Raw genomic sequence first — 26,972 nt, 5'->3', positions numbered from 1 at the left:
GAATGGGGTACGCTCTGATGTGACAAGAGTTGCCATACTAGCTGGGTTTTTCCACGCTCAAGTTTCCCGTGTATATCAAGAATGATCCACCCAAAGGACGTCCAGCCAACTTGACTGTGGGAAGCTTTGTAGTCAACGTGGATCAGCATCCCTGTGGAACGCTTTCAACACCTTGTAGTCCATGCTCTGAAGAATTGAGGCTGTTCTGAGGGCAAAAGGGGGGGTGCGACTCAATATTTGGTGTACCCAGAGTGTGCATTTCCCTTAGATTAAGCGGGCATGTCAATCAACTAAATCAGCATAATACCAAAATCATTCTGTTTTTGTTGTTGCATGGGCCAGTCCTCAATCCAGCACATCTGTGGAAGGTGGCAGAGCTACAGCTATGTTTATCAGACCAGGAGACATCCTTAAAATTGGTTCTCACACAAATATCTGTAGTGTCCGAAAGGCTTGGGCTACAAACTAATACGACCAGTCTATGGAAAGATGACTCAAACACAATGGTGTTCTCCATTTTGCTCTACGACCTCCACAAGTGTCACGGTATCAGGCTGAAAAATGAATTGAAAAGGGTATTTCCAAGAAAGGTTCCACGGTCAAATTCAACCCCCCCGAGCTTTCTTACATCTCCCAGAAATAGGCCAGACACTTTAAAACATACTTCCTTTTGATTAGTATTTTATAACACATACAGCTGTCCTAAAATAACTAAATGATCCTCGGCATGACCACCTAGAAAAACTATTCCATATGTTAGCTTAGTAGAAACCAGCCCTGGGACCTTAGGGTTAAGTATCTGAGTAGTGACCACTGCACAAGGGACCAAGAGACATCCTTCAGTTGGTTGTGTTTTATTGAGTTACAGCAGACGGATTTCAAAAAAAAAAATCAAGCAAAGAGATTCTTGGTAGCAGTACAGTATTCCAGATACATGTATGAACATGATTCACTAATAGGAGGCATGAAACTCAAGGAGCGAGCCATTGAAATTGAGCCTAACACCTAGGATATCTATGGATATCTAGAAAGCCAACACGAGAAAAGACCAGTTACGGACGCTGCAATTCAAAATGAGACTGAACTACAAAAAACATGTACAGTGCATTTTCTTGTTTTATTCATGTCCATTCTGTGGCTGACTGTCGTCTCAGCAGCGGTAGCATTCAGCATGAGAGAGGGGGGACAACTGTTATTGTAATGTAAGTATGGGATTCTTAGCCTGGGTAGGAGACCTGTTTGTGCCATCATTCCACTCCTTGTCATATGCCAAACATCTGGTACCCAGGCTAGGTGATTCTATGGTCTGCTAGAGAACCACTATAAACCCTTTAGTCCAATGGATGAACTCACTGGTTATCAGATCAGAAGTGTTACTTGTCTATCCACTTGAAATAAGTGCCATCTATGACCAGCTGTCAGTCACTAAACGTTTTGTTAAAAAAAACCCTGATGAATTGGCTTATAATTACCGTCATAAAAACCCAAACATTCCTCTTTTAGGGGTTATTGACTCATGTTAGAAATGTAAAAACCAGCAACCCCGAAAATGTTTACAAAGCTTTTGCAATACAGAAAAATATTTACAAGGGCCCTTTTTTATTAAGTGTAATAATAATAATGCATCAAGTCCAGCTTTGGCACTCAATGGTCTGGCCAGTCAGTGTTTGGAGTGGACTCTACTGTCCACTGTGCTGATGTCACAGGCCAGGTAGGAAATCATTGGTTCCAGATTCAACAATCTTGAGAATCTTCTGCTTGAGAAACTCAGTATCCTCTGAAACAAAGTAAAATGTCAAAACACAGACTTGTTATACAAATGGCTGACTACACCCGTTGTTGTTAACTTCACATTTAGTTAAGCTATCATTCTGCAGTTAACAGACCCATACAGCAGGCTATCAGAGGTGCTTTTCTGTTCACCAGGGGGAAAAATCCCCAGTCATAACCACATGTGTATAATCTCAATAGCCTCTTCCTGCCAAGATGTTTTTCTGAAGGCTAAATTACAGGCTTCCCGGGTGGTTCAAAGCCACAGCTGCTAGATTGTTGCTAGCCATCTCTCTGTTAAAGGGAAAGCCATCACACTACTACATAACCAATTCCCCTGCATCTGGGACATCTTTTTTTGACTGAGTTACTTACAGGCATCAAGACGAGATCATTAACACTGAAATGCGTCATTATCAAAGGAATTATACATTTGCAGTACAGTAGCTTATCATAGACTACTCACCATGCTCTTTTCATCCAGTCACCCGACCAGGTTGGTCTCCCATCAGCACCTCTGCTTCTGATCCGATCTTCTGGTTCTCCAAAGCACCTTTAGTCTCGTCCCCTACAGCCATGGTCACCTTCACCCACCTGCTTCTGTCCACGTTGGCCTGTCCATGTTGGTCCCTGCCCCTGCTGATGTCTGTCATACTCTGGCCCAGTTTACTGGTAAACCACTGGACTATGTCCTGGTTGATGAGTTTCGACTGCAATGGAAGCTTTTCGCGTCTTCTGCTGAAAGCAGTGTCGTCTTGGCTTCTGTGAAGTGCTGCTGGAGAATGCTGCTTGGGGGTCGTTCTGTAATCCCTGACGAGCTCTGACCATTCTGTTCTGCTTTGCCGTTGACTTTCTGGAACTGTTCCATCCAGTCCAAGGTTCCATTCTTCAGGGCGGATCGGTTTTCCTTGAACCAGCGGACAATCTCTGTACGAGACAAACCAGTCTGTCCCTCCAGCTGGCTGTACTCCTCTGGCGACGGCCACTGGGTCTGGGTGAACACCTCTTTGAGAAGCCCTAGGGATTTCCTATCGATTGGCTCAGGACTGGTGGAAGTGGTGACAATGGGAAGAGGTGAGCACCGGACTTTGCTGTCCTGTTCGTAAACACTATTTAGTATCCCTCGTTGCTCCTCAAGGCTCTTAGGACCCATGGAGTTTGCCAGGGCTTGCTCCAAGTTGTCCCGCAACGCTCTGCGCTCTGAGAACCAGCAGTCGATCTCAGTCTTGGAGAGCCTTGTGTCCACAACGAGGTTGTCAACGTCAATTTCAGTGGGGGAGCTGGTCCTCTGAAAACTCTCCTCTAGCATCTTGAGCTGCTCAGAGGATTTGCCTTTGAGCCTCTCCAGGAGAGGAAACTGGGTGGGGACAGCCTTTTTGGGCTGACTGTCTTTCGATGCCTGGGGCTCAATCTTGATCACCTGTGGCGCCACCTTGTGATTGAGGAGTCGTTGCTCGCTGAACCACTTCTTGATTTCTCCTCTAGAGAGGCCGGTGGACTCAATGAGACGGTACACTTCCTCCTCTTCAGGGAACTGGCACTGGGTGTAACTAGCTTTCAGTACAGCAATCTGGTCCGGGGTTTTATCGGAGTCTGAAGTGAAGCTGGGTTTAGGCGAAGCCACCAGTCTAGGTGCCTGAATCGTCTGGATTATGGAGGGACGTTTGATCTCTGAAGCGGCCACTACTGGAGCTGCCAAGGGTCGCTTTACTGACTGCACGACCTGGTTTGCCATGGTTAGTGTGATGGGAGAACAACTGACAGCTGAGCCGTTTGCAACGGGCGTCAACACATAACTGGTCTGTCCCAGGAGGTTGAAGGGGACGGATTGAACTAGGGACTGTTGTCCTTTGGTGGACTGAGCCATCTGGGCACCGCTCAGCACGGTGAAGGTGGTCTGTGGGACTGACTGGATGGTACCGTTGAACATCTTCTTCCGAGCTTCTTCCACCTCTTCAGGGGACCAGCTGATGCCTTGCTTCAGCCTCTGGAGGGTGAACCACACCTTGATCTGTTCCTCGGGGTGCTTCGAGGCAGCGGTAAGCCAGGACAGCTCCGCTTGGGTCGGGTACGGGAACTTGGTGAAGGATGTGATGAGTGTCAGGTTACTGTCCAGTGAAGGGTTGTACTTAGAGGTGTTCAAAGGGACAGCGATTTTTGGTACTAAGTTGTAGTTAGGCGGGCGCTGAAGAGAAGGCATGATATGAGAGATGCTATCTTTTAGGGTCGCTTCTGGGATGATCACGGTCCCGTTCACATTCACGGCGGCGATCTGCTTTCTGGGGAGCTCGGGGTTGAGTCTGTCCGGTTGACTTTCTGTGAATAACCGTTTGTTGTCCGTTTTTGGCTTACTAATCTTCACTGTGGTGGATTTGCTCAGGGGGAAAGTGGCAAAGTCTTCTCCAGTCAGAATGCCGTTGGTTGAATCACAGACGACAGCGTTGCTTGCTCCTTCTATCGACTGCTCTAGGATGGTCTGATTGTTCAGTTTGATTCTCTTGAACTTAAAGTTGCTCTCCCCTGGATGACACCTCTCATTGTGCTCTGTCAAGGTGTCAAACTTCTTTGTGTTGAAGTTGCACACAGCACACAGGTAGAGCGGGTTGAGAATGACATTGGGGTGATTGGAGTCCACGTGTTCCTTGAACTCATTCAGGTTCTGCGTAGAGAACGGACAGTACTTGCATTCATAGCCTCCCTGCTGCTTCCTCTGAGGCCTTGAATCCACAGCATTAGGTTTCTCAGGGGCCGGCGACTCCTGACGTGAACCACTAGGCTCTGTCCCAGAGCTCCAGTCCTCCCCAGGAAGCATCTCTGTGGATCCATTCACCACTGTGCTTTTGTCATTCGCCGATACCTCCACCTCCATCTCACCTGGATCCTCTTGCCCCATCATGTCATCACCTCTAAAAACAGCATCAGCTCTACAAGGGGTCGTGGTCTTCCTTCGGCTGGCCATGGCGTGCGTAGGTCACCTGGGACTGTTAGACGGACGTTGTAGGGGATGTTTGTCTTGTGAAGAATATGCACTTGTTGTTCCAGCTGACTGTTAATGTCAGCTCCAATGAGGGAATTCATGAGACTTCATCCCAGATCACCCAATCTGGGGGGGGGAGAGAGAGGAGAAATTAAACAAACAAGGACATTCCTACAATAACCTGAAAACAGACAATATTAAAATCCCATACCGCCGGTTCAATAGTCATCATTTTTCTTTCTCTTTTCTACTTAACATAAATGGCCATGGTAATAAGGCCTAACTCTGCAATGAAAATGTCCCTAAACTATTGTACATATTCAGAGTTATTGTTCTCCATCCCTCTGTCACAGGGCCTAGCTTGTCCCTTCTGTGACAAAACAAGCCTTTCAAACTCAATGACGGTAATCCTGGAAACCCAAAATTGCTTCCGATCCCGTCTCCCTAGTAGCAGATTACATATGTCATCTCTCTGTTGACGCTGCAATATGTAACTGTCTCCCTAGTAGCAGATTACATATGTCATCTCTCTGTTGACGCTGCAATATGTAACCGTCTCCCTAGTAGCAGATTACATATGTCATCTCTCTGTTGAAGCTGCAATATGTAACTGTCTCCCTAGTAGCAGATTACATATGTCATCTCTCTGTTGAAGCTGCAATATGTAACTGTCTCCCTAGTAGCAGATTACATATGTCATCTCTCTGTTGACGCTGCAATATGTAACCGTCTCCCTAGTAGCAGATTACATATGTCATCTCTCTGTTGACGCTGCAATATGTAACTGTCTCCCTAGTAGCAGATTACATATGTCATCTCTCTGTTGAAGCTGCAATATGTAACCGTCTCCCTAGTAGCAGATTACATATGTCATCTCTCTGTTGACGCTGCAATATGTAACTGTCTCCCTAGTAGCAGATTACATATGTCATCTCTCTGTTGAAGCTGCAATATGCAACTGTCTCCCTAGTAACAGATTACATATGTCATCTCTCTGTTGAAGCTGCAATATGCAACTGTCTCCCTAGTAACAGATTACATATGTCATCTCTCTGTTGAAGCTGCAATATGTAACTGTCTCCCTAGTAACAGATTACATATGTCATCTCTCTGTTGAAGCTGCAATATGTAACTGTCTCCCTAGTAACAGATTACATATGTCATCTCTCTGTTGAAGCTGCAATATGTAACTGTCTCCCTAGTAGCAGATTACATATGTCATCTCTCTGTTGAAGCTGCAATATGTAACCGTCTCCCTAGTTACAGATTACATATGTCATCGCTCTGTTGACGCTGCAATATGTAACCGTCTCCCTAGTAACAGATTGCAACTTCAACAGAGAGATGGCATATGTAATGTTACTTTTATGGGCAACCCAACCAAATTCACACAGAAATATGTGTTATAGATCTGTCACTCATTGAAAGCAAGTCTAAGAAGCTGTAGATCTGTTCTGTGTGCACTGTTTTTTAGCATCTTTTACGGTTTTGTACACTAGTATCAAACAGCTGAAAATACTCTTTTTAGTTATGGAAAAATATATTTCACAGCCGTTTACATGGTACAATGATTCTCTACACTATACTTGCTTGTTTTGTCACAAACTGAAATTAAGCGAACTATTTGAATTTTAGCAACCAGGAAATAGCAGAGTGATTTTTCCACAAAGTGCATGTTTAAAGGCCTAAAGCCAGTAATACATACACCCAAAGCCAAGACAGCTCCATGTTGGTGCAACACATAATGTAGCTAAATCTGACAACGCACCAACACAGAATCAGCTCCAAGGTAACAGATGTGAAAAAACTTCAGAGAAGCCTTAAGGATGCAATATAATACAGTACATGGATTTAATTTCCCTGAGCATTTCTTTTTTTTATGAAGCGATAGAGGAGCTAATTCAAGAGAGCGTGAAAGAAGTAATTGATATTCTAGTTGCCTCATGCATTACCAAATCACATTTCCATGCAACAAAACTGGAAGGGAGAACGTGTTTTTCTATAACAGACTTTTGGTTCTGCAATAGAACACTTTTATAAGGGCTGATGTGTTCTGACTTCCAGCAGTGACTGAACTGATAGAATCCGCTGGACAGGACAGCAGGTAAATGATGGTAAGAGGACTTTAATAGAAGAGTAGGCTTTGTGTGATGAATGGTGAATGTAGCTTTTGGCTCCAAAATGAAGAAACAAATCTGTTTTCACAGTGGACTGCCTGACCTCGGATCATTTATCAGTTCACTAAATCAGGAGAAAGCTATCAAATATCACATTTCAGTAACTGCCTCTCTTCAAACTCTTCAAAGATTGCTTTCTTCACAATGGTGACTAAGACCCAGTGGAGTGGTGCTTGGGATGAGAACCAACATGTTTCATTTCAGGAACAACTGTTACAGCCCACTGTTTAGAACACAGAACATCCATGTTCCATGCTGTTGGTCTGGTGGTCAGGGCTCTGGTAAGAGATGGTCTAGGTAGAACATGTTCCATGCTGTTGGTCTGGTGGTCAGGGCTCCGGTAAGAGATGGTCTAGGTAGAACATGTTCCATGCTGTTGGTCTGGTGGTCAGGGCTCTGGTAAGAGATGGTCCAGGTAGAACATGTTCCATGCTGTTGGTCTGGTGGTCAGGGCTCTGGTAAGAGATGGTCCAGGTAGAACATGTTCCATGCTGTTGGTCTGGTGGTCAGGGCTCCGGTAAGAGATGGTCTAGGTAGAACATGTTCCATGCTGTTGGTCTGGTGGTCAGGGCTCTGGTAAGAGATGGTCTAGGTAGAACATGTTCCATGCTGTTGGTCTGGTGGTCAGGGCTCTGGTAAGAGATGGTCTAGGTAGAACATGTTCCATGCTGTTGGTCTGGTGGTCAGGGCTCCGGTAAGAGATGGTCTAGGTAGAACATGTTCCATGCTGTTGGTCTGGTGGTCAGGGCTCCGGTAAGAGATGGTCTAGGTAGAACATGTTCCATGCTGTTGGTCTGGTGGTCAGGGCTCTGGTAAGAGATGGTCTAGGTAGAACATGTTCCATGCTGTTGGTCTGGTGGTCAGGGCTCCGGTAAGAGATGGTCTAGGTAGAACATGTTCCATGCTGTTGGTCTGGTGGTCAGGGCTCCGGTAAGAGATGGTCTAGGTAGAACATGTTCCATGCTGTTGGTCTGGTGGTCAGGGCTCTGGTAAGAGATGGTCTAGGTAGAACATGTTCCATGCTGTTGGTCTGGTGGTCAGGGCTCCGGTAAGAGATGGTCTAGGTAGAACATGTTCCATGCTGTTGGTCTGGTGGTCAGGGCTCTGGTAAGAGATGGTCTAGGTAGAACATGTTCCATGCTGTTGGTCTGGTGGTCAGGGCTCTGGTAAGAGATGGTCTAGGTAGAACATGTTCCATGCTGTTGGTCTGGTGGTCAGGGCTCTGGTAAGAGATGGTCTAGGTAGAACTTCCATGACTAGCTACATCAGCACTGGGAAATGTCAAATACAAATGACTGCCGTCATCAACTCAGTCACTCATTGGATCGTAACTTGGGGTATTCCCATAACCAGCAGAAGAGGTGCATCATTAAAATTCAGGACAGACTCATTTCCATAAGGTAGTTATGACAACCACAGTCCGGACATTGACTTGCCCTCGTTGCATTGCTGTTGATGCTGCTTCTGCAGTGTATTAAAAACACACCTCACAGGTATTCATTCATCTGGGAGGAGACATGGAGCCAGGAAGGCTGCAGTGTATTAAAAACACACCTCACAGGTATTCATTCATCTGGGAGGAGACATGGAGCCAGGAAGGCTGCAGTGTATTAAAAACACACCTCACAGGTATTCATTCATCTGGGAGGAGACATGGAGCCAGGAAGGCTGCAGTGTATTAAAAACACACCTCACAGGTATTCATTCATCTGGGAGGAGACATGGAGCCAGGAAGGCTGCAGTGTATTAAAAACACACCTCACAGGTATTCATTCATCTGGGAGGAGACATGGAGCCAGGAAGGCTGCAGTGTGGAGTCAGGCGGACTGAGGGGCCGTTGCTAAGAGCCAGTCCGTCTGTCTGCCAGACCTGGGTCGTGTTCAGTCGGCTCCAAATGGAAGAAAAAGGACTGAAAAGAGAGGGACTACGTCGACTTGTCCATTGAGAAACACTAATGGTCCGTTTCAAAACATTTTCTGTTGCGTGTCCTAATGAGTCCTGCTAGCAGACTGACGCTCTCCTCTCCATTCAGGACTGTGCTGCGGCGTGCCAGGCTGGGCGTCTTATCCCTGTGCTGCTGCGGCGTGCCAGGCTGGGCGTCTTATCCCTGTGCTGCTGCGGCGTGCCAGGCTGGGCGTCTTATCCCTGTGCTGCTGCGGCGTGCCAGGCTGGGCGTCTTATCCCTGTGCTGCTGCGGCGTGCCAGGCTGGGCGTCTTATCCCTGTGCTGCTGCGGCGTGTCAGGCTGGGTGGAGAGGAGCGCCCCGCCATACTGGAGCCAAATTAAACTTGCATGAGGTCCCAGCCGACGCTTTGTGTCTCATATCATGTCCTCAGCTCACTGTCTCTGAGAGCGCGAGTCTGACTCTGCTATGGAGACCTAGTCTGTCCACTCATATGCTCCCAGCCCGACTGACACATACTAACCCAGGCCAGCAGATACCAAAGTAACTCCCCCAATGGACACTGCTGTGGTGACTCGCTGCGGTATTCAAGGGGCTTTCATTATTTGCTTCCAACAGGAGAACATACATTAACAACAGGCTCATCCACATCATGAATCATTCCTGATGATTAGGCTGCCACAGACGTCAACATCAGTTACAGAACATGAAACATCCATAGGACGACGGATCACTCCGGCATCAGATCACTAAGGTCATTCCATCTGACACAATAACAACCAAGCTGAAAAGTTACTGACTTCCCCTCTGCTGTGTGTCAACCTGCTGTGTGCGTGTCTGTCAACCTGCTGTGTGCGTGTGTGTCTCTCAACCTGCTGTGTGCGTGTGTGTGCGTCTGTCAACCTGCTGTGTGCGTGTGCGTCTCTCAACCTGCTGTGTGCGTGTGCGTCTCTCAACCTGCTGTGTGCGTGTGCGTCTCTCAACCTGCTGTGTGCGTCTCTCAAACTGCTGTGTGCGTGTGCGTGTGTGTCAACCTGCTGTGTGCGTGTGTCAACCTGCTGTGTGTGTGTGTGTGTGTCAACCTGCTGTGTGTGTGTGTGTGTGTCAACCTGCTTGTGTGTGTGTGTGTGTGTGTCAACCTGCTGTGTGTGTGTGTGTGTGTGTCAACCTGCTGTGTGTGTGTGTGTGTGTGTCAACCTGCTGTGTGTGTGTGTGTGTGTGTCAACCTGCTGTGTGTGTGTGTGTGTGTGTCAACCTGCTGTGTGTGTGTGTGTGTGTGTGTCAACCTGCTGTGTGTGTGTGTGTGTCAACCTGCTGTGTGTGTGTGTGTGTCAACCTGCTGTGTGTGTGTGTGTGTCAACCTGCTGTGTGTGTGTGTGTGTCAACCTGCTGTGTGTGTGTGTGTGTCAACCTGCTGTGTGTGTGTGTGTGTCAACCTGCTGTGTGTGTGTGTGTGTGTCAACCTGCTGTGTGTGTGTGTGTGGTCAACCTGCTGTGTGTGTGTGTGTGTGTCAACCTGCTGTGTGTGTGTGTGTGTGTCAACCTGCTGTGTGTGTGTGTGTGTGTCAACCTGCTGTGTGTGTGTGTGTGTGTCAACCTGCTGTGTGTGTGTGTGTGTGTCAACCTGCTGTGTGTGTGTGTGTGTCAACCTGCTGTGTGTGTGTGTGTGTGTGTGTCAACCTGCTGTGTGTGTGTGTGTGTGTGTCAACCTGCTGTGTGTGTGTGTGTGTCAACCTGCTGTGTGTGTGTGTGTGTCAACCTGCTGTGTGTGTGTGTGTGTGTGTGTGTCTCTCAACCTGCTGTGTGTGTGTGTGTGTCTCTCAACCTGCTGTGTGTGTGTGTGTCTCTCAACCTGCTGTGTGTGTGTGTGTCTCTCAACCTGCTGTGTGTGTGTGTGTGTGTCTCTCAACCTGCTGTGTGTGTCTCTCAACCTGCTGTGTGTGTGTGTGTGTGTGTCTCTCAACCTGCTGTGTGTGTCTCTCAACCTGCTGTGTGTGTGTGTGTGTGTCTCTCAACCTGCTGTGTGTGTGTGTGTGTGTCTCTCAAACTGCTGTGTGTGTGTGTGTGTGTCTCTCAAACTGCTGTGTGTGTGTGTGTGTGTGTCTCTCAACCTGCTGTGTGTCTCTCAACCTGCTGTGTGTGTCTCTCAACCTGCTGTGTGTGTCTCTCAACCTGCTGTGTGTGTGTGTCTCTCAACCTGCTGTGTGTGTGCGTGTGCGTCTCTCAACCTGCTGTGTGCGTCTCTCAACCTGCTGTGTGCGTCTCTCAACCTGCTGTGTGCGTCTCTCAACCTGCTGTGTGCGTCTCTCAACCTGCTGTGTGCGTCTCTCAACCTGCTGTGTGCGTCTCTCTCAACCTGCTGTGTGCGTGTGCGTCTCTCAAACTGCTGTGTGCGTCTCTCTCAAACTGCTGTGTGCGTCTCTCTCAACCTGCTGTGTGCGTGTGCGTCTCTCAAACTGCTGTGTGCGTGTGTGTCAACCTGCTGTGTGTGTGTGGTGTGTCTCTCAACCTGCTGTGTGTGTGCGTGTGTGTCTCTCAACCTGCTGTGTGTGTGCGTGTGTGTCTCTCAACCTGCTGTGTGTGTGCGTGTGTGTCTCTCAACCTGCTGTGTGTGTGCGTGTGTGTCTCTCAACCTGCTGTGTGTGTGCGTGTGTGTCTCTCAACCTGCTGTGTGTGTGCGTGTGTGTCTCTCAACCTGCTGTGTGTGTGCGTGTGTGTCTCTCAACCTGCTGTGTGTGTGCGTGTGTCTCTCAACCTGCTGTGTGTGTGTGTGTCTCTCAACCTGCTGTGTGTGTGTGTCTCTCAACCTGCTGTGTGTGGGTGTGTCTCTCAACCTGCTGTGTGTGTGTGTGTCTCTCAACCTGCTGTGTGTGTGTGTGTCTCTCAACCTGCTGTGTGTGTGTGTGTCTCTCAACCTGCTGTGTGTGTGTGTGTCTCTCAACCTGCTGTGTGTGTGTGTGTCTCTCAACCTGCTGTGTGTGTGTGTGTGTCTCTCAACCTGCTGTGTGTGTGTGTGTGTGTCTCTCAACCTGCTGTGTGTGTGTGTGTGTGTGTCTCTCAACCTGCTGTGTGTGTGTGTGTGTGTCTCTCAAACTGCTGTGTGTGTGTGTGTGTGTCTCTCAAACTGCTGTGTGTGTGTGTGTGTCTCTCAAACTGCTGTGTGTGTGTGTGTGTGTCTCTCAACCTGCTGTGTGTCTCTCAACCTGCTGTGTGTGTGCGTGTGTCTCTCAACCTGCTGTGTGTGTGCGTGTGTCTCTCAACCTGCTGTGTGTGTGCGTGTGTCTCTCAACCTGCTGTGTGTGTGTGTGTCTCTCAACCTGCTGTGTGTGTGTGTGTCTCTCAACCTGCTGTGTGTGTGTGTGTGTCTCTCAACCTGCTGTGTGTGTGTGTGTGTCTCTCAACCTGCTGTGTGTGTGTGTGTGTGTCTCTCAACCTGCTGTGTGTGTGTGTGTGTGTCTCTCAAACTGCTGTGTGTGTGTGTGTGTGTGTCTCTCAAACTGCTGTGTGTGTGTGTGTGTGTGTCTCTCAAACTGCTGTGTGTGTGTGTGTGTGTGTCTCTCAAACTGCTGTGTGTGTGTGTGTGCGTCTCTCAACCTGCTGTGTGCGTCTCTCAACCTGCTGTGTGCGTCTCTCAACCTGCTGTGTGCGTCTCTCAACCTGCTGTGTGCGTCTCTCAACCTGCTGTGTGCGTCTCTCAACCTGCTGTGTGCGTCTCTCAACCTGCTGTGTGCGTGTGCGTCTCTCAAACTGCTGTGTGCGTCTCTCTCAACCTGCTGTGTGCGTGTGCGTCTCTCAACCTGCTGTGTGCGTCTCTCAACCTGCTGTGTGCGTCTCTCTCAACCTGCTGTGTGCGTGTGCGTCTCTCAAACTGCTGTGGTGTGCGTGTGTGTCTCTCAACCTGCTGTGTGTGTGCGTGTGTGTCTCTCAACCTGCTGTGTGTGTGCGTGTGTGTCTCTCAACCTGCTGTGTGTGTGCGTGTGTGTCTCTCAACCTGCTGTGTGTGTGCGTGTGTGTCTCTCAACCTGCTGTGTGTGTGCGTGTGTGTCTCTCAACCTGCTGTGTGTGTGCGTGTGTCTCTCAACCTGCTGTGTGTGTGCGTGTGTCTCTCAACCTGCTGTGTGTGTGCGTGTGTCTCTCAACCTGCTGTGTGTGTGCGTGTGTCTCTCAACCTGCTGTGTGTGTGCGTGTGTGTCTCTCAACCTGCTGTGTGTGTGTGTGTGTGTCTCTCAACCTGCTGTGTGTGTGTGTGTGTGTCTCTCAACCTGCTGTGTGTGTGTGTGTGTGTCTCTCAACCTGCTGTGTGTGTGTGTCTCTCAACCTGCTGTGTGTGTGTGTCTCTCAACCTGCTGTGTGTGTGTGTGTGTTCTCAACCTGCTGTGTGTGTGTGTGTGTCTCTCAACCTGCTGTGTGTGTGTGTGTGTGTGTCTCTCAACCTGCTGTGTGTGTGTGTGTGTGTCTCTCAACCTGCTGTGTGTGTGTGTGTGTGTCTCTCAACCTGCGTGTGTGTGTGTGTGTGTGTCTCTCAACCTGCGTGTGTGTGTGTGTGTGTGTCTCTCAACCTGCTGTGTGTGTGTGTGTGTCTCTCAACCTGCTGTGTGTGTGTGTGTGTCTCTCAACCTGCTGTGTGTGTGTGTGTGTGTCTCTCAACCTGCTGTGTGTGTGTGTGTGTGTGTCTCTCAACCTGCTGTGTGTGTGTGTGTCTCTCAACCTGCTGTGTGTGTGTGTGTCTCTCAACCTGCTGTGTGTGTGTGTGTGTGTCTCTCAACCTGCGTTGTGTGTGTGTGTGTCTCTCAACCTGCTGTGTGTGTGTGTGTGTGTCTCTCAACCTGCTGTGTGTGTGTGTGTGTGTCTCTCAACCTGCTGTGTGTGTGTGTGTGTGTCTCTCAACCTGCTGTGTGTGTGTGTGTGTGTCTCTCAACCTGCTGTGTGTGTGTGTGTGTGTGTCTCTCAACCTGCTGTGTGTGTGTGTGTGTGTGTGTCTCTCAACCTGCTGTGTGTGTGTGTGTGTGTGTGTCTCTCAACCTGCTGTTGTGTGTGTGTGTGTGTCTCTCAACCTGCTGTGTGTGTGTGTGTGTGTCTCTCAACCTGCTGTGTGTGTGTGTGTCTCTCAACCTGCTGTGTGTGTGTCTCTCAACCTGCTGTGTGTGTGTCTCTCAACCTGCTGTGTGTGTGTGTGTGTGTCTCTCAACCTGCTGTGTGTGTGTGTGTGTGTCTCTCAACCTGCTGTGTGTCTCTCAACCTGCTGTGTGTGTCTCTCAACCTGCTGTGTGTGTCTCTCAACCTGCTGTGTGTGTCTCTCAACCTGCTGTGTGTGTCTCTCAACCTGCTGTGTGTGTCTCTCAACCTGCTGTGTGTCTCTCAACCTGCTGTGTGTGTGTGTGTCTCTCAACCTGCTGTGTGTGTCTCTCAACCTGCTGTGTGTGTGTGTGTGTGTGTGTCTCTCAACCTGCTGTGTGTGTCTCTCAACCTGCTGTGTGTGTCTCTCAACCTGCTGTGTGTGTCTCAACACAGCTCAACCTGCTGTGTGTGTCTCTCAACCTGCTGTGTGTCCAGGAATTGCAACAGCTGGCCAATGAATCCCTACAAGTGTGAAGCTGCCGAGTCAGAGACTGTGTGTCAAAGGACCTTTCTATCCGGCCAATCAGAGACAACACTATGACTCATGAGCCCATCACACCATCACTACAGCCCTTCCATATCTACCATGACAACAAGACAGGTGGTAAATAACAACATACTGAAGAGCAGAATGGATCCACCTGCTGAGTGGCGAGAAACTTTCAGAGCAGCCTTCATCTGACGTGACAGAAACACATGTCATGGTGGGTGTGGGGAGGGGGACAAGGCACAGACTGCTGTTGCTAGGATAACAGAGTGGACAGGAAGAAGGTAGGCATTCCATCCAGACGGGCTCACTGTTCCATGTTCCATAGATCAGAGGTCTGCTGTATTCAGTGAGGTGAAGTGTTCAGAACTTTGGCAGCGACAGAAACGCAACAAATAGAAGTGACTTAATTCCCTATTCTTCTACCAGACAGAGAAGTATGTCTGATCTAGACAGTGCATTTCTATCTGAACTTTGTGTAATGTTGTGAAACTTTGCGGCTTTCTGAACAGACCCACAGCTCCAGTGTTCTAGAGGGTGATGATGATGGAGGGAGGGAGAGAGGTGTGTGGGAGGAGACAGTGCTCTGCTAATACTGCATCCCCCAGCAGGGGGCTGAATCTGGGAACGTCACAGAATTCATTTAAATCTCATCAAATTGGCCCTGAAAAAAAACACTGTAGCTCTGCATTGAAACCGGCAATCACTCTTTCCCTGCTTTTACTTACCATTTTATCTAGGTTATGAACACAGAATAATAATAACTGAATTGGTCCAAGGAATTTTGAGTAGTGCACTGGAAGCCTGGTGCAGATTCTCTGTATTAGAATGATATAAATAACAGTGTTTAAACCCCAATGTTTAAGCCTACCAGGCTACTACTGGACTGGAGCAAGTCTTTATCATATCCGGGGTGAGTCCAGTCAGTCCATCACATTGATTCTGATTTGGACAATTAAATAGTCCAAAGTTACTGGTTAGGGTCCCACCATGTCTTTAAATATAGCAGTCAAAGTCTGAAGTGGTCTAGCAGCCCGGTTACCATGGAAACAGGCTAACAGCAGGGGGAGGGATTTATTCTCTCCACTTCACCAGAGACCAGAATGTTCCGCCTCACTACTTTTGGCCCAACCAACTTAGATAAGACATCAGCCCTTTTGATTCTACTGTATAAACATCAAGTTGGAGGGGGTCCACAATACATATGCTTGTATTGAACTGGTAGAATCCAGGTGGGGGTCAATTGAATCTATACTTTGCCCAAGCGGACCATTGCATAGACTGCATTGTACTGGTAAAGACCTAGTAGTACTACAAGACTGAGCCTGGTATTCACAGTGAATACAGACAGCATGAGGAGGTAAGTATTTGGTTTAGAAAAGGAATCCTAATATTACTACCAAGCTGAGGGAAGCATGAAGTCCTCCAGTCAAGAAATACTTTGACAGTTATCAAACCATGTCCATGCATTCACAATGCAGTCTAACCCTGAGAATGATCATGCTTTCTTGAACTCTGTCCTCTTGTACAAAACACATTTATACACTGAACAAAAATATAAAGAAATGCAACATATTTATATACTGAACAAAAATATAAAGAAACGCAACATATTTATATACTGAAGAAAAATATAAAGAAACGCAACATATTTATATACTGAAGAAAAATATAAAGAAACGCAACATATTTATATACTGAACAAAAATATAAAGAAACGCAACATATTTATATACTGAAGAAAAATATAAAGAAACGCAACATATTTATATACTGAACAAAAATATAAAGAAACGCAACATATTTATATACTGAACAAAAATATAAAGAAACGCAACATATTTATATACTGAACAAAAATATAAAGAAACGCAAACATATTTATATACTGAACAAAAATATAAAGAAACGCAACATATTTATATACTGAACAAAAATATAAAGAAACGCAACATATTTATATACTGAACAAAAATATAAAGAAACGCAACATATTTATATACTGAACAAAAATAAAGAAACGCAACATATTTATATACTGAACAAAAATATAAAGAAACGCAACATATTTATATACTGAACAAAAATATAAAGAAACGCAACATATTTATATACTGAACAAAAATATAAAGAAACGCAACATATTTATATACTGAACAAAAATATAAAGAAACGCAACATATTTATATACTGAACAAAAATATAAAGAAACGCAAACATATTTATATACTGAACAAAAATATAAAGAAACGCAACATATTTATATACTGAACAAAAATATAAAGAAACGCAACATATTTATATACTGAACAAAAATATAAAGAAACGCAACATATTTATATACTGAACAAAAATATAAAGAAACGCAACATATTTATATACTGAACAAAAATATAAAGAAATGCAACATATTTATATACTGAACAAAAATATAAAGAAATGCAACATGCAACAATTTCAAAGACTTTACTGAGTTACAGTTCATAAGGAAATCAGTCAATTTAAATAAATTCATTAGGCCTTAATCTATGGATTTCACATGATTGGGAATACAGATATGCATCTGTTGGTCACAGATACCTTTAAAAACAAGGTAGGGGCATGGATCAGAAAACCAGTGAGTATCTGGTGTGACCACCATGTGCCTCATGCAGCACGACATGTCCTTTGCATAGTTCTTGAAATGTTTCGTATTGACTGACCTTCATGTCTTAAAGTACTGGACTGTCGTTTCTCTTTGCTTATTTGAGCTGTTCTGGCCATATTATGGACTTGGTCTTTTACCAAATAGGGCTATCTTTTGTATACCTCCCTACCTTGTCATAACACAACTGATTGGCTCAAATGCATTAAGGAAAGAAATCCCACAAATGAACTTTTATCAAGGCACACCTGTTAATTCCAGTGGAGAGAATGCCAAGAGTGAGCAAAGCTGTCATCAAGGAAAAGGCTGGCTACTTTGAATAATGTCAAATATATTTTGATTAACACTTTTTGGTTATTACATGATTCCATATGTGTTATTTCATAGTTTTGATGGCTTCACTATTCTACAATGTAGAAAATAGTAGTATATATAAATATATATATATATAAATAATAGTGTGGATAAATATATATCTATCCACACCGAGGTTGGAATATTACTGTGGAATTGTGAAGTATGCTTATTAAGTCCCTTTTAGTGATTATGAAGTCCCTTTTAGTGTAAGAACTGGTTGAAAAGACTGCCTTAAATTTCTGCCTGTTATGGTGGGATGGAGTTCTGTTAAATTAGTTAATAGACCAATAATAAAAGACAATTTCAGACCTCTGCCAATAACAGCTCCCCACTCAGGCCACACAGACAATCCTAGCAAAAATTTTGCTTGAGAAATTGCTCTTTGCTAAGAAGCTATTTCTGTTTAATTTAAAAACAATTACAGTACGGTACTTCATTGTTACCCAGAAATGATTTGATATAAAACAGTCTGCATTGGGCTTTTAAGGAAACTGGAGACTTGACATGAGGAGCTATGTGGACATGAGTGTGTCAGTCCTGGCAGGGTGGTGTCTGGGGAAACCATCTGTAACAGTCAGTCCTGGCAGGGTGGTGTCTGGTGAAACCATCTGTAACAGTCAGTCCTGGCAGGGTGGTGTCTGGTGAAACCATCTGTAACAGTCAGTCCTGGCAGGGTGGTGTCTGGTGAAACCATCTGTAACAGTCAGTCCTGGCAGGGTGGTGTCTGGTGAAACCATCTGTAACAGTCAGTCCTGGCAGGGTGGTGTCTGGTGAAACCATCTGTAACAGTCAGTCCTGGCAGGGTGGTGTCTGGTGAAACCATCTGTAACAGTCAGTCCTGGCAGGGTGGTGTCTGGTGAAACCATCTGTAACAGTCAGTCCTGGCAGGGTGGTGTCTGGTGAAACCATCTGTAACAGTCAGTCCTGGCAGGGTGGTGTCTGGTGAAACCATCTGTAACAGTCAGTCCTGGCAGGGTGGTGTCTGGTGAAACCATCTGTAACAGTCAGTCCTGGCAGGGTGGTGTCTGGTGAAACCATCTGTAACAGTCAGTCCTGGCAGGGTGGTGTCTGGTGAAACCATCTGTAACAGTCAGTCCTGGCAGGGTGGTGTCTGGTAAAACCATCTGTAGTCCTTCCAGACTCACATTAAGCATCTCCAATCCAAAATGAAATCTAGAATCGGCTTCCTATTTCACAAAACAAAGCCTTCACTCATGCTGCCAAATACACCCGCGTAAAACTGACTATCCTACCGATACTTGACTTCGGCGATGTCATTTACAAAATAGCCCCCAACACATAGTAGTGTTTCTCTAATGAACCATCTGGAGTACCTCCTCTAGCCTATATCAGCGACAGACAGTTGTTGGACCTACTGTAGTCAACCAAGCATGACTGGTGTTACTGGGTGTCCACATATGAGACAGCCTCTGCTACAGCAGGGGTGACCTGCTGGTCAGGCTGGAGACACGTGACTGGGTCAGAGCTGTGGGTTTCTGCAGTCAGAGAGAAGAGCCCCAGCTGAGCTCTTTCTTCTGTCCTCTCCCTTCCTCCAGCATTTCGCTGCACCTGCGACATCTGCAAATCTGTGTATGCAACCAATAAACTTTGATTCTGAGTCGTCCTCTCCTCTTATGCTCTCTCCTTGCCTTCACATACTCTTCTCCTTTCCTTCTCTCGTCTTCTCTCAACCGGTCCTGTTTCTCTCCTCCCCTCTCCTCCCTTTTAGTCAGAATTATCACCTTCTGTGAGAACTATAAAGTAAATTAAGATACAGTTAAACACTCTTACAACTTTGTCTTACGAGTGACTTATTAGCTTGATATAACTCTGAAGTGCTTACATACATAACAGTTTAGCCGGAGATATAACAGTATCGGATTAAACACATGAATAAAGTAAAAATACCTAATTAGCTGCTTATTACAGAAGGGAGGAAATCCTAAATGTCACACTTCTTGTTCCTGGCGTTCATCCTTAATTATTATATAGTTCCCATCCTAACATACATGCTTGGCAGCATGAGTGAAGGCTTTGTTTTGCGAAATAGGATGCCGATTCTAGATTTAATTTTGGATTGGAGATGCTTAATGTGAGTCTGGAAGGAGAATTTACAGTCTAACCAGACACCTAGGTATTTGTAGTTGTCCACATATTCTAAGTCAGAACCGTCCAGAGTAGTGATGCTAGTCGGACAGATAGTGATCGATTGAATAGCATGCATTTAGTTTGACTAGCATTTAAAAGCAGTTGGAAGTCACGGAAGGAGAGTTGTATGGCATTGAAGCTCGTCTGGAGGTTTGTTCACGCAGTGTCCAAAGAAGGGCCAGATGTATACAGAATGGTGTCGTCTGTGTAGAGGTGGATCAGAGAATCCGCAGCGGCAAGAGTGACATCATTGATATATACAGAGGAAAGAGTCGGCCCGAGAATTGAACCCTGTGGCATCCCCATAGAGACTGCCAGAGGTCCGGACAACAGGCCTTCCGATTTGACACACTGAACTCTGAGAAGTAGTTGGTGAACCAGGCGAGGCAATCATTTGAGAAACCAAGGCTATTAAGTCTGCCGATAAGAATGCGGTGATCGTCAGAGTCGAAAGCCTTGGCCAGGTTGATGAACACGGCTGCACAGTACTGTCTTTTACCGATGGCGGTTATGATATCGTTTAGGACCTTGAGCATGGCTGAGGTGCACCCATGACCAGCTCGGAAACCAGATTGCATAGTGAAAACGGTACGGTGGGATTAGAAATGGTCGGTGATCTGTTTGTTAACTTGGCTTTCAAAGATTTTAGAAAGGCAGGAAAGGATGGATATAGGTCTATAACAGTTTGGGTCTAGAGTGTCTTCCCTTTTGAAGAGGGGGATGACCGTGGCAGCTTTCCAATCTTTGGGGATCTCAGACGATACGAAAGAGAGGTTGAACAGACTAGTAATAGGGGTTGCAACAAAGCCAGGCGGAAAGCATAGCCAGCCGTAGAAAAATGCTCATTGAAATCACCAATAAATCTATGAGAATCGATAGTGACAATGTTTCCTAGCCTAGTGCAGTGGGCAGCTAGGAGGAGGTGCTCTTATTCTCCATGGACTTTAGTGTCCTAACACTTTTTGTAATTAGTGCGACAGGATACAAATTTCTGCTTGAAAAAGCTAGCCTTAGCTTTCCTAACTGACTGTGTATATTGGTTCCTGAATTCCCTGAAAAGTTGCATATCGCGGGGGCTATTCGATGCTAATGCAGTACGCGACAGGATGTTTTGTGCTGGTCAAGGGCAGTCAAGTCTGGGGTGAACCAAGGACTATATCCGTTCTTAGTTAAAAAAAAAGATTAACAGGGCATGCTTATTTAAGATGGTGAGGAAAGCACTTTTAAAGAGCAACCTAGTGTTTAAGGGAACGTTTGACAGTGATGAGGGGTGGTCGTTTGACCGCGGACCCATTACGGATGCAGGCAATGAGGCAGTGATCGCTGAGATCCTGGTTGAAGACAGCAGAGATGTATTTAGAGGGCAAGTTGGTCAGGATGATATCTATGAGGGTGCCCATGGTTACGGATTTAGGGTTGTACCTGGTAGGTTCTTTGATAATTTGTGTGCGATTGAGGGCATCTAGCTTAGATTGTAGGACGGCCGGGGTGTTAAGCATATCCCAGTTTAGGTCACGTAACAGTACGAACTCCCTCTCCTATCATCTCTTTTTCTCTCCTTCCTATCCCTGTACTCTAACATGAAAGCCTGCCCATTACACACATGAATACATCAATTTACTGTTGTTGAGTAGAAAACAGATGGGAGACGTTACCTAGGAAACCCATGCGGTCTGTGTGAGAGTTGTGTGGCTTTCGGACTCTATTTACATCACTGCTTCTCCTCTGTGAAGCCCTTTCTTTCCAACAGTTTGGCTTCTTTTAGTTCCAGATAAAACAATCCCTATGTAACTCAAACACTGGCACTTGTCTTTTCCTACTGGCACTGACTTGGCTGATAAACACTGAGGACAAATGTACTATGGACTGAAACGTGCTCGTCTCACCTAGCTGTCTATCTGAAGCTGAACTGACTTGCCTAGCTAAATAAAAGGTTCAATAAAATAATAGCTTAGACACATTGGTCAAACTTTTACATGCCGACAGTACTTAGCACCTCTGAACGGTGTCGGCACTCAATCTCTTTTTGTGTTCACACAGCAAAAACCTTTAAGTCGTCAGCTACTTTGCCTTTTTAAATTAAAATACTCCAAACCAGAAGGTGGCAGTAGTGTTTGGCAATGCATGTCCATGTGCTAATTTCTGCTGAATGTGTTGCACTTTCTCCTGTTGTGCTATTTACAAACAAACACGTGATTGTCTCAACTGTTCTGGGGAACTACGGTAAGCTTCATAATGTGACAGATGAAATGATCAACGTGATCAGCTTCCTCTCTTAATATATTGCACAAGTTGACTGCAGGTATTTACTTTAAAAAGTAGCTACAAATATAAACATTTATTGAAAAACATCAAAATAAATAGTTTCAGCGGTATTGAAAAACCATCCCGAGGCCACTGCCAAATACCTCGGTATACGGTATACTACCCAGGCCTTGTGTGCATTGCATCCGTGCACTTAGCTAGCTACCATCCCATAGCCTACATTGCATACAGTGTGAAGTGTGACTGGCTCATGACATTTAACTGTTGATGTATGGAGAAAATGCCCACTTTTCCTTTTTGTTTTCACTCCTGTTGGCTCCCCCATGTGGGGGTTCGTGCTCTCTGATTGGCTCAAAGCCAAGTTGTTGGCCACCGACGAGCATTGCGATTCTACAGGTAGAAACGTCAGGTTCTTCTTTACCGGGTCGGCACGCTGCAGGTACCGCTTTTGTTCCAGCAAGAGAAGAAACGTCTATCGGCAGTGGCATTCTCAGTGTGTTTCACGTCGCTTTGAATAAGAGCGTCTGCTGAATGACAAAAAATTTTTTTTAAATGTCCATATTTGTTGAGTAGTGGTTTCAGAGGACTTTGGATAGGAAAGAGCTGAGAGTTGGTTCAGACTATAAGTAGGTTATTGTTCTGGAAAAGAAACAGCCCCTGTCTTATCATACCCTGTGAATTCTGATCCTCTCCTTCTTACTACTCTGATTGGACAATGGTGATTTGTCATTGTAATCCACATGAAGGAAATTGAGTCGGTAACATTATTATGCAACATTATGTAACCTGCTGCATGCAGTCTTTGACTCATTACCAAAGTGAAAAATAAAAGAATACAGTTAACGACTAACAGGCGAGACCTAAGACCATGAAAAAAAACTGCTCGTCTGAGTGGTCGGCTGTGAATGTCCTCACCTGCTATTAACTGACGCCGATTGCTTAGGTTCTGTTCTGCTCACGCCAGTGTTGCCCGATCAGAACACGATGTTGAGGCCCATACTAAACACTTAGTAACCATCACACGGCACACACAGACAATTCCGTTCAACTTCTTGACGTTGTTGTGTGGTTATGTTCGATGGACGCACAACACCTCAAGATAGAAACAGCATGTGAGAGTACGTCACTACACAACATGCATCTTCTCTTCTTAAGACGGCATGTAAACACCACGCGCTAACTTGAGGTGACTGGGCGGAGCACTAGTGTGTCCAAGCTCCCTGATTGGTTGGAATGAGTGGGGGATTGAAGAGTGATTGACAGGGCTGCAGGACAATCAGGTTGAAAGGGCCAGCCTTTTAAAAAAAATGTACACACAAAGACATAAAAAGAGGGTAATCATGTGGTGATCATCATATGATTCATGACGAGCACATGCACGGCATTAGTCTGGACTCTTCCTCAACCTGCTCAATGAGGAGAATAACTACATTTTTGGGGCCCGACTGCCTAATAAATATATTTGAGTCATTTAGCATACACTATTATCCAGAGCGACTTACAGTAGAGAGTGCATACATTTTCAAACAAGAGTAGCTCCTGAACCCTCTCACTGAGAAGATGAACTACATTTTTGGGGCCCGACTGCCTAATAATAAGCACAAGGCTAACGAGGCTGTCTCTATGCTGTCATGAAGTCATCATGACTGTGGCCGCCTCCACACAGACAGACTACAGGGCTTTTACAGGAAGACATGCCCACAGCAGGTATGACATCACCAGGGCCATCTTAGTCCCCTTGCTAACGACACATCTAGAAGCAGAGAGGAGGAGGCAGGAACAACATCTCTCCGAGTCTGACAGAGGATATTGCTGAGGTGAGCACCACATGAGTCAGAAAGAACAGGTGGCCATCTTTAAACAAGCCATTCGCTGCCTGGACCATGAAAAGACCAAGGACACTGAATGGGGATGAGGAGGGAGGGAGACCAAATGGATGTAGGCCTACATTTGTCTTCAGCAACCGAAGCCTAAGTAATGACGCCATCAGCAGTCAGTGTGTACATATGACTTGAGAATGACTGCCATGCCTTGATCTGAATGAATACATTCCACCAGTCAGAAATGAACTGATGTTGTCACCGTAGAGACGCTGCACAACTGTGACATGACTGGATTAGTCAGGTCACTAATGTTGATGATATCCCCCCCCTGACTAAATGTGATGATAGGATCACACAGGGTTTGTACATATCCTGAATATGCCTAGTAACCAGTGGAGGCTGCTGAGGGGAGAACGGCTCATCATTTTCCAGAACGGTATTTGATACCATTCCACTGATTCCGCTCCAGTCATTACCACGAGCCCGTCCTCCCCAATTAATGTGCCACCAACCTCCTGTGTTAGTAACCTAGTTGATGAGGTCTACAACTGTTGTTTTGAAATCCTGTGTGAACATAAAAACATGCACTGTACCTTTAACAGTGGTGTAAGTGGACACATGCAGTAGGCTAAAAGTCAAATCAGGTCATCCTGTTGAGTGCTGCATCTTTTCAGGCTTTTGGACACCATAATCATACAAATCTGTAACCCCTCCACTAAATACCACAATAAAAGACCTACTTCAGACGTTTCTTGACTTGGCTACATTATGAGCATGTAGTGTAACATGAGGAAATAACATGATGATAACATGAGGCATGTCATTGGGCAACAGTACTGTAGTATGTAAAGATACTGCCTATTGTGTCAGGCTCATTTCATATGCATAGATCTATGCATAGATCTTTATCAAGAAACAAACTTCATACTGAGAACCAAGCCCGTCTTAAACCACCAATATGTGAAATGTATTCTACTTCGACCAGTAGTCTGGCTGTACTGCAACGAGGCGTTTTATTCCACTGTGACTGTTGCCACAGTGCAGTAGGGACGTGCAAGAAGGCGTCACCGCTGCCTGCAGCCTGCCTACATCATACGACGGACGGCATTGGTACCCGAAATCGAAGTAGGTTGCTGGTTAAACTCCAGAACTAGAATACAATGTAAAACGTTCCGGTCTTATGAATCCAATCGCCATTCCATAGCATACAACAGAAATAGGCAAGATAAAAAAATTTTTTTAAAAGCTCCCCAAATGTCCCCTTCCCTCGCCAACGACGTAACGCCATGTCGGCGTGGAGGCCATATTTTGCTGGTTATGTCGACATAGGGAAAAAGTACAAGTCCTCTCCCACAAATCTCGACTAACATTACCGCAGCATTGTAGCAAACACAACTTCCTAAAGCCCGAGGACTGTAGGCACATCGTTTCATTGCTTGAAACTGGATACATTGTTACTACTCGCAGGTAGTCAATCAGGTGTAGCCACACCGGGACAATCAAAGTTTAGTGGCTAGCCAAGTTAAAATGTGTAGTGGCGTCTGCGTACAGAAACAGTGGTGGTGGGAGGCTAGCTAGCTACACAGCTAGGCTACAGGTTTAACTTTGGGACTTGTTTTCGCCGATATGCAAACTGATAAATATTCTATTTGGCATATTCTTACCTGTCCACCACGTATGATGCGCTGTGATGCCGAGCACCGGTAAACGGGGTCCAAAACGGGTCTTTCAACACGATAACAACCGAATACGACGATTTATTCTACAGATTCGACCGAATCCGCCAGACAACAGCCGAAAAAAATCCGCGTTCGCAGGGGGATCTACGCCAAAAACCACATGATCAACTACGTCAGCGGACGTATTTGCATACGATAGCAGGGCCACTTCCATCCTGGAGTTGTTGTAATCGCTCCTAAAAGTTAGAACGGTGGTCAGTATCAAGCCTCGGATAGTGTCCGGGAAATGACAGCCCTTCAGTGGTTGCTGGAGCCTTGCTTTCGACTTTGAAAATGAATAAGCTGTTGTTGACATCCTGTGCTCTGCGCCAGATCAACGTTGTGTAGGTCATTGAATAGTAAGCAGTAAACTGAGAGTACTGGGCGGGTCAAAGCTTGTCTAGGGAGGGACACTACTTTACTGCTAGTCTTGCTGCAGTACTGACAGCTGTGTCTCAGGTGAATGGTGTCTACAAGTGCTACTGCGATTTTAAATCTCTCTTTCTCTCTCTGTCTCTGTTTGGCGTCTCACCTAGTTTGACATTCTTCACTGAATAGCTTCCATCTAATTACCTAATGAGACATCGTGAAAGGCAGCAGTGATTTATTGCCCTCCCTCTCTCTCTCTCAATTCAATTTCAATTACATTTAAGGGCTTTATTGGCATGGGAAATATATGTTAACATTGCCAAAACAAGGGAAGTAGATAATAAACAATACAAATTAACAGTAAACATTACACTGATAGAAGTTCCAAAAGAATAAAGACATTTCAATTGTTCATTTTATGTATATGTACAGTGTTGTAACGATGTGCAAATAGTTAAAGTACAAAAGGGAACATAAATAAACATAAATATGGGTTGTATTTACAATGGTGTTTGTTCTTCTACACCTGTTTGTATTCGGCACATGTGACTAATACGATTTGATTCACTGATTGCCCTTTTCTTGTGGCAACAGGTCACAAATCTTGCTGCTGTGATGGCACACGGTGGTATTTCACCCAGTAGATATGGGAGTTTGTCAATATTGGGTTTAATTCTTTGTGGTTCTGTGTAATCTGAGGGAAATATGCGTTCCTAATATGGTCATACATTTGGCAGGAGGTTAGGAAGTGCAGCTCAGTTTCCACCTCATTTTGTGGGCAGTGTGCACATAACCTGTCTTCTCTTAAGAGCCAGGTCTGTCTACGGTGGCCTTTCTCAATAGCAAGGCTATGCTCACTGAGTCTGCACATTATCAAAGCTTTCCTTAAGTTTGGGTCAGTCACAGTGTTCAGGTATTCTGCCACTGTGTACTTTCTGTTTAGGGCCAAATGGCATTCTAGTTTGCTTTGATTTTTTGTTAATTGTTTCCAATGTGTCAAGTAATTATCTTTTATTTTCTCATGATTTGGTTGGGTCTAATTGTGTTGCTGTTCTGGGGCTCTGTGGGGTGTGTTTGTGAACAGAGACCCAGGACCAGCTTGCTTAGGGGACTCTTCTTCAGGTTCATCTCTCTGTAGATGATGGCTTTGTTATGGAAGGCTTGGGAATCACTTCCTTTTAGGTGGTTGTAGAATTTAACATCTCTTTTCTGGATT

At 45.5% G+C, this 26,972-nt stretch overlaps 1 pseudogene across 1 annotated transcript; it reads right to left on the bottom strand.

Moving 5' to 3' along the window:
• Positions 1-838: 838 nt before the first annotated feature.
• LOC106597472 (zinc fingers and homeoboxes protein 2-like) lies at positions 839-25,651 on the bottom strand (annotated as a pseudogene). Its single transcript, XR_006759611.1, has 3 exons — positions 25,334-25,651; positions 2,237-4,873; positions 839-1,777 (listed from the first exon to the last, which is right to left on the bottom strand). The product of XR_006759611.1 is annotated as a zinc fingers and homeoboxes protein 2-like (transcript).
• Positions 25,652-26,972: the final 1,321 nt, after the last annotated feature.

This window comes from Salmo salar, chromosome ssa02 (assembly GCF_905237065.1).
Source record: "Salmo salar chromosome ssa02, Ssal_v3.1, whole genome shotgun sequence".
Lineage (NCBI taxonomy): Eukaryota > Metazoa > Chordata > Actinopteri > Salmoniformes > Salmonidae > Salmo > Salmo salar.
The sequence above is the reverse complement of the archived record's forward strand: the minus strand, read 5'-3'. Positions and strand labels throughout refer to the sequence as shown.